Below are 7500 nucleotides of genomic sequence, written 5' to 3'. Positions count from 1 at the left end.
TAGTCTAAAAAGTGCATTACACAAAATCTAATTTTTGATAGGCATAAAAAAAAAATTATATGATGAGCGAAAGAATCAGTTAGCAGAAAGTATCTGATAACAGTTGGGTCATCACAATTGTTGATTTTATCTGGAAGTTGGTTTCAAGATGAACCGTGAAGCAGCTAAAAGCTGTTTGACCATGTTTAGTTCTTACAGCGGGCTGTACCAACAAATATCCCCTGTGACTTCTGGAAGATGTTTACTGCTGAAGCATGTCTGATAGGTATATAGTGAGGTATCCATTAAGTGGTTTATGAGCAAGCAGCAGTGCTTTAAAGACTCACTGGAAGCCAGTGCAGGGACTCGAGTATTGGAGTAATGTGGTCAGTTCTTTTTGAATCACCTGAAGCTGTTTGATGGTCTTTTTAGGAAGGCCTGTGAAAAGCCCATTGCCGTAATCAACCCTGCTGGAGATAGATGCATGAATGAGTTTGTCCAAATCATGTTTTGACATAAGACCTCTAAGTCTGCCATTGTTTTTGAGCTGGTAAAAGGCTGATTTATTTATTCCATTCATGTGGACGTTGAAATGTAGATCACTGTCCATTAAAGACAGTATTACTGTATTAGATACAATTAGTTATATCCTTTGCTGCATGCTGTTACTGTACGTGTCAAGAAGAGTGACAACGTTTTTTCTCCTTTTTACCGAATATAATTATTTCAGTTTTCTTCTTGGTCATCTGAGGAATTTTGTGAGGCAAGTAAGTTGGCCATAACAACAACAAAGAGACCCGAGGGCTGGCGGAATTGGAGTATCATCAGCCTAGCAATGAAAGAAAATTAAAATTAGAGCAAGTGAAGGCGGAAACATAGATATACAGCTCTACAACTTTACAGCTGTTTTTAGGGACTTAGGAAATGTGCCAGACAGCAATTATACATTTACAATGTGAAGCACATCTGCTATTTTGAGGTGAAAAACAGAAATGACAGAGTGTCTAAACTAGAAAAGTTCCATGTGTGTGTGTGTGTGTGTGTGTGTGTGTGTGTGTGTGTGTGTGTGTCTGTCTATGTCTGTGTGTGTGTGTGTGGGGGGGTGGGGGGGGGGGGGGGGGCGTTCTGATGTTCAGTGGCGCTACTCTTACCGTAAGTGTAGAAATAACATGGTCTGCTGAGAAATTCTGAAGGTGTTTTGCACAGGTAGAAGATGTGTCTAAGATTTCCACCTTGTAAGCTAGATACACATGAATTCCTCTCTTTCTAGTCAGCACAGGAATAGAGAAGGACATAAAGCATCAAAACCAGCTCTATTATAGGGACACAGAACACGTGATGCAGTCCTGCTGCAATCAAAGTGAGTGATTCGGTTCCTTCTGCTGCCATCAGTATCGCTCACTGCACACTCCACACATTGCATGCTGGCTGGGAATATAAAGTACAAGCTTGTTGCCGACAATATTGAGCAACATGAGGAATGAAGTAATGCACTGACGGCACAAACACTACTTTTTGGTACCGTTTATTTACACTAACAAAGATAAAAACTCGAACTCATCGACATGTTGGTTTATTTGTAGATGCCCTCTCCATAGCAGCATAGAAATGTAATGATATTTTGAGCCTAGTCATCAGCTTCAATGAGCGTTTTACTGTGATATAAAGGCCATGCTATTTTTTATATCTATTTGATATGTTTTTATTTTAAAAGTGTATTAGTCTTACTCAAAACTGCTCATCATCAGTTTAATCCTTAAAGGTGTATTTCAGTGCTGAAATTGTATGAATGTGAATGTGGTTGAAAACATGCGGAATTAGCAATATAGTCTCTAGCCTCTGGCCCAAAAATCCTCAGATGATGCAAAATTACGCGTCATTGGAGGATTTTTTCAGGCAATAAATACAGATATCTGTCGTCTGATCATTCAAGCACACTACAGGGTCTCTGATGACACAAATCGGTGAAGTATTCCTTTAAGGAAAAGTTACATTCGCTATCATCCAAAAATAGACTTAAGTGTGTAGAATACCGGACTTGCCCTTTTACAGTAAGTGCTTCAAATTCATACAGTATTTGAATGTTGAAATCTTTTCAAAATCAAAGAATTGTTTTCCTTTCTGGAAGGAAGCAAGCCAGAGCAGGAAAATTATTTCTTTGTGAGCATATTTAGTTGCCTGGCAACAGTTGTTGGCATTCAGTGGGAATCAAATGAGGGGACCAGCAGAAAAAGAACACAAAAAAATGACCAGAGAGGAGAAATCACCCTGCAAAATGAGGCCAGCTTCCCTTTGGAGACAATAACTTGTCAATTACGGACAGGCCGGCCAGTGTCCACTCTCATTCTTCATTCCCCTCTCTCTTTCTCTGTCTCTCTCTCTCTCACACACACACTCACACACACACACACACACACACACACACACACACACACACACACACACACACACACACACACACACACACACACACACAGGTTTCTGTGGAGCCATCGTGGTTGTTTCCTTCTTAATATGCGCATTTCATTTAGCTTTCTTTTCTGTGTGCTGCAGTGGTTTTGATCAGACCGCTTGCTTTTGTCTCCTTTGTTTTTCTTCCATTAGGTGCAGGTGGAGTGTCATGTGTTGGATTGCAATCGTGAAATCAGTGCAGAGGCGCAGTCAAGTAGTGTGTAAGTACCAGACACCTGCTTTATTTGTGTGTGTGTCTGTGTGTGTCTGTGTGTGTGTGTGTGTGTGTGTGTGTGTGTGTGTGTGTGTGTGTGTGTGAGGATTTCCACTCCTCTGAGCACCCCCCCCCTCCCCCACGATAAACGTACCCAACCCCAGACCAAAAGCCACCTCACCCTGAAAGCTCTATTTGGGTTAAGTGACATCGGCCTCCACCCCTCGCCCCTTCTGACTCACTGACTGCATCCCACATCTGGCCCTTCTCCAGTGGATTAAACTAGAAGGGCCCTCTGCCTTCCTCTTGGGGCTATTGTCGGCTAATACCCCCTCACGCCCCTAACACCCCCCCCCCCCCCCCATGAGACGTCTCATCGACTGCTCATTCGGACGTGCGCTCGTGGGGTGAGCCAAGCGGTGGGCAGATCGATGCGGAAGGTCGTGGAGAAGAAGGAGCAGAGCTCAGGACTCTTACATACTCACGTTTCAGGTTGCTGACTCGCCTGCCTTTGATAGAGGCACAGAGAGAGAGAGAGAGATAGAGAGAGAAAGAGAGAGAGATTGTGGCCACTGAAAGATTTGCAGATTTCTTTTTCGTTCTTTTTTTTTATGGTCCATTGCTGTGTGTCTTGGCCAAGCACGATCAGATGAAGTCTGGTCTGGTTGACTTTTTTTTTTTTCGAGGGAAAGTGGTATTTATCGAAGAATGAAACAGTAATAAAAAGTCAAGTGAGGTGGAATATAATTTAAGAAAGTCTCGAGTGTGTGAAACAGAACTGAACATCTGAAGTGTGCTGGAGGCGAGACAGCCCACTCTGGATTAGAGGGCTTTTTTATCCGCGGGTCCATTAATAAGAGCAAGTCAAACAGGCAGCCCCAAACCAGCTTACCGTCCTCCCCCCGTAGGAGGGCAGGAAAGCCAGAGAAAAGGCTGCAGGCAATGAGCTAGAAACCGCAAATGTCACCGCGTCTCTGCTGGAAAAGCCTGGTTATTAGTAACATTAAGTTTTAGTGCAGGAGTGGGGAGTGTGTGTGTGTGTGTGTGTGTGTAGGGGAGGCGGTGGGGTGTACCAAGAGGCCGCAGCATTGGCAGTGTTTTTCGTTTTCCATTTGTTTCGTAAAAGGGCTTTCAAATCTGTGCTCTGCTAGTTGTGTTGCGCGACCTGAGTTTTGTGTCAGCAGCACAGACCCTGCGTCAGACCCAGACTTAGACCCAGACGTGGGAGATGGCCAAGGGACTGTGAGGCCCAGAGCTGTTAGGGCTATTGTGGCACTGCGACAACCAAAGCCATTTCATCTCTCTTTTCACAAGACCTTTCATGTACTGTGAGCTCGACACTTTTGTCGATCAAACGTGTTCGCAGCAGAGGTGGACATCCCGGGTTCAGAAAGTAAAAGACCTGCCATATATTCGTTCTACCTGTGTACTATCAAATCTACCTGCCTCCTATTTAGGATGAGCTGCTTTACTAAATGTCTGGATCAAATACTGTACTTGATGACTGCCTCTGGTTAACAGCACGAGGTTCATGGGTTTGAAATGTATTGCTATCGCTATCTAGACCATATGCAGGTGTGTCCAGGGACTCCAGGGATTACGGCCAGTGGCTATTTCACGATCCCACCCCCATGTCTCATCCTGTATGTCCTTTCCTAACAGTCCTGTCCACTTAAACGCTAAAGTCCTGAGAAAAACACTCAGAGAAATGTGTAGCTATACAGTATAATATCGTGAGTCATTTGAGATGAAGCTTCTGCTTAAATAGCTTTACGATAACATAGAATAGATAAACTATTGTTGAAGAGTATTGTACTTTATCAACTTTATCAACTTTTAAAAAAAAACATGCTCAGGTGCTATTTTATAAGCCCATTTACCACCCTATGATTAGGCTGGGGAATAAAATGGCCCATTTTAGCAGATATATAGCGCCCCCTCATACTTCTCTGGCACCCACCTGAATAATTAAGTGAGATTTACACTGATTGCAGCCAAAGACCATTCACAACAGGCTCCAGCAACTGCTACCTGAATCTCTTCCTCAAAGTGGTGACGTGACATGTGGAGGATGGTGGTGATTGGAGGGATGGTCGGCGTCACACTCGGTGTTCTCGTCACACTCTGAGTTCTTGTCACAATCGGTGTGTTTACCTCACACTCTGTCTTTGTTCAGATTCTCATGGTTTTGCAAGTGGTCATTTCAGAGTCTTTGTTTTGCATATGAAGCACTCTGAGGGTCTCTGTGGCCGCGTACACAGAACTGTCCTTATTCAACGAAGTCGACAGTTTTCCATTCTACGTCTACTTTATATGTGACTGTGCTGCTCTTCATAGTGCATGGGAGTTTGTAGAGGGAGTGGCACTGTCAGATATGAGACAGCGGAATGGGGGGGGGTTCCGTAAGAGATGTGCGTGACAGAGAACCCGCGATGCCTGGTGGCAGGTGTGAAGCACCTTTCACACCCCCCCGCCCCATCACCTCCAATCTTATCCACCGCCTTCATCTGGAGCGAGTGGTGTGTGTGTGTGTGTGTGTGTGTGTGTATGTGTGTGTGTGTGTGTGTGTGTGTGTGTGTGTGTGTGCACGTGGACAGATGTAACCTTTGCCTCTTTTCACAGGCCACTAGTTTTCTCCGCCAGTAATGTTAACTCTCATAACACTTGCCGGGGTAAGCAACAGCACAACACCAACCTGTGTGTGTGTGTGTGTGTGTGTGTGTGTGTGTGTGTGTGAGAGAGAGAGAGAGATTGTGTGCCAGGGTAAGCAACAGCACAACACACCAGGCATCTGTGATGAAGAGATGAATAGTTTATTTGACAGATCTGCCGCGTATTGTGTTCCATACTTTTACTGCCATCAACCCAACACACCTAACATGCACTTCCCTTTCTTCCTTCCCTCTACCTCTTTCCTCTTCTACCTCTTCCTCCTCTACTGTACCTCTTCCCATCTCTACCTCCTACCTCAACCACTTCCTCCTCTACCACTTCCTCCTTTACCACTTCCTCCTCAACCACTTCCTCCTTTACCACTTCCTCCTCTACCACTTCCTCCTTTACCACTTCCTCTTCTACCACTTCCTCCTCTACCTCCTTCCTCCTCTACCACTTCCTCCTCTACCTCCTTCATCATGCTCTGGCTCTGATTCAGATTCAAGATTCAAGATTTTTTTTATTGTTATTCCGAAAAAAAAAAGTGCAGTGTAGAAGGAAATTGAGGCGCACAGGACCACCATAAAAACAGACATAAAAACACCATCAGCAGCTAGAGGAATGCCATTATAAATAGATAAAGATGAATATGATAGATATAGTGAAAATGTGATATGTAAACAGCTTGCAATTAAAACATGAAAGATGTATAAATATGCATGTGTATACACAGATCTCACACATACTCATGCATATGAATATGAATATGCATATTATATGCACACATCCATCCATACCTACTCACATACACATAGCTCATTCCTCCTCTACCTCCTTCCTCCTCTACCTCCTTCCACCTCTACCTCCTTCCTCAACCACTTCCTCCTCTACCACTTCCTCCTCTACCACTTCTTCCTCTACCACTTCCTCCTTTACCACTTCCTCCTCTTCCTCCTTCCTCCTCTACCACTTCTTCCTCTACCACTTCCTTCCTCTTCCTCCTTCCTCCTTTACCACTTCCTCCTCTTCCTCCTTCCTCCTCTACCACTTCTTCCTCTACCACTTCCTTCCTCTTCCTCCTTCCTCCTTTACCACTTCCTCCTCTTCCTCCTTCCTCCTCTACCACTTCTTCTTCTACCACTTCCTTCCTCTTCCTCCTTCCTCCTCTACCACTTCCTCCTCTTCCTCCTTCCTCCTCTACCACTTCTTCTTCTACCACTTCCTTCCTCTTCCTCCTTCCTCCTCTACCACTTCCTCCTCTAGCTCCTTCTTGCTTCACTATCACTTCTGATCTCTCTGCAGTCATGCACATCTAACATTAGGGTATAATACTCTCTCTGTTATGTGTGAGAAACCCCCTCAGCTGATAATGCTACGAGGAGGTTTGTTAATCAGATGGAGTGAAGCATAAGCACTTTCATTCACACGTGGTCCCCTATGGCCAGAGACTTAAATAGGGTTGATATAACTAATCAGTCATTTGAGGAGTGAGATTAAAAGGTGGAATGAAAAAACTAGATACCTTTTGCACTCTGTATCTCGGTTGCTGTAGCAACATGCTAGCGACCCCAAGGAGCAGAGTTCGATGGGCGCACATGCACAGATGCAAGTTGATTATTTACACCTGTAGACAGGAAGTCGACTTGGATGAAGTTATTAGCAATGATGAGAATCAGCGGTTAGCAGGAGTCTCCAGCAGCTGCAGATGACCCATTTGCACAGCCAGAGTTTGACATGCTATGCCGTCGCGTCACTCTTGCCATCTTATCTCATGTAACCATTGTTTTTTATTACGTTAGCACCATGTTTTGTAGAGGGCAGCAGTCACATCAAAGGCTGCTTCACACAAGGTTCTGAGTTTGGCACAAAAGTGCACAATTTCCCGGCCACCTCAAGCTAGATCGAGGTGGGAGAAGAAAATGTAAGTGTGAATGTGTGAGAGAACCGTGTAGTGAGGAAACGACTCAGTAGTTGATGCCACAAATATGTGACACACTCAAGTACCCTACACAAAAGGACAAAGACCACTCGATACATGACAGCATAGCGCCACAGCTTGAACATGTCGCATCAATATGTTTTGTAATGATGTATATCACAGCCTCCTTGTTACTATGTAATTACAATGTAATAGCCAGCTGGCTACAATGTAACATTGTAAGAAAGAGCTAAATGCTTGTTTCACACTTTAGGTTTATGAA

At 44.3% G+C, this 7500-nt stretch overlaps 1 long non-coding RNA gene across 1 annotated transcript in view; it reads left to right on the top strand.

Annotated features, from left to right (window-relative positions):
- LOC134098559 (uncharacterized) overlaps positions 1-7500 on the top strand; it is a 69001-nt gene that overhangs the window by 36104 nt on the left and 25397 nt on the right. The window contains exon 2 of the long non-coding RNA XR_009941071.1: positions 2584-2651. This is a non-coding gene — a long non-coding RNA (uncharacterized LOC134098559). The remainder of the gene's footprint in view (positions 1-2583; positions 2652-7500) is intronic.

The sequence above is a fragment of the Sardina pilchardus genome, chromosome 12 (genome assembly GCF_963854185.1).
Source record: "Sardina pilchardus chromosome 12, fSarPil1.1, whole genome shotgun sequence".
NCBI classification, from domain to species: domain Eukaryota; kingdom Metazoa; phylum Chordata; class Actinopteri; order Clupeiformes; family Clupeidae; genus Sardina; species Sardina pilchardus.
The sequence above is the reverse complement of the archived record's forward strand: the minus strand, read 5'-3'. Positions and strand labels throughout refer to the sequence as shown.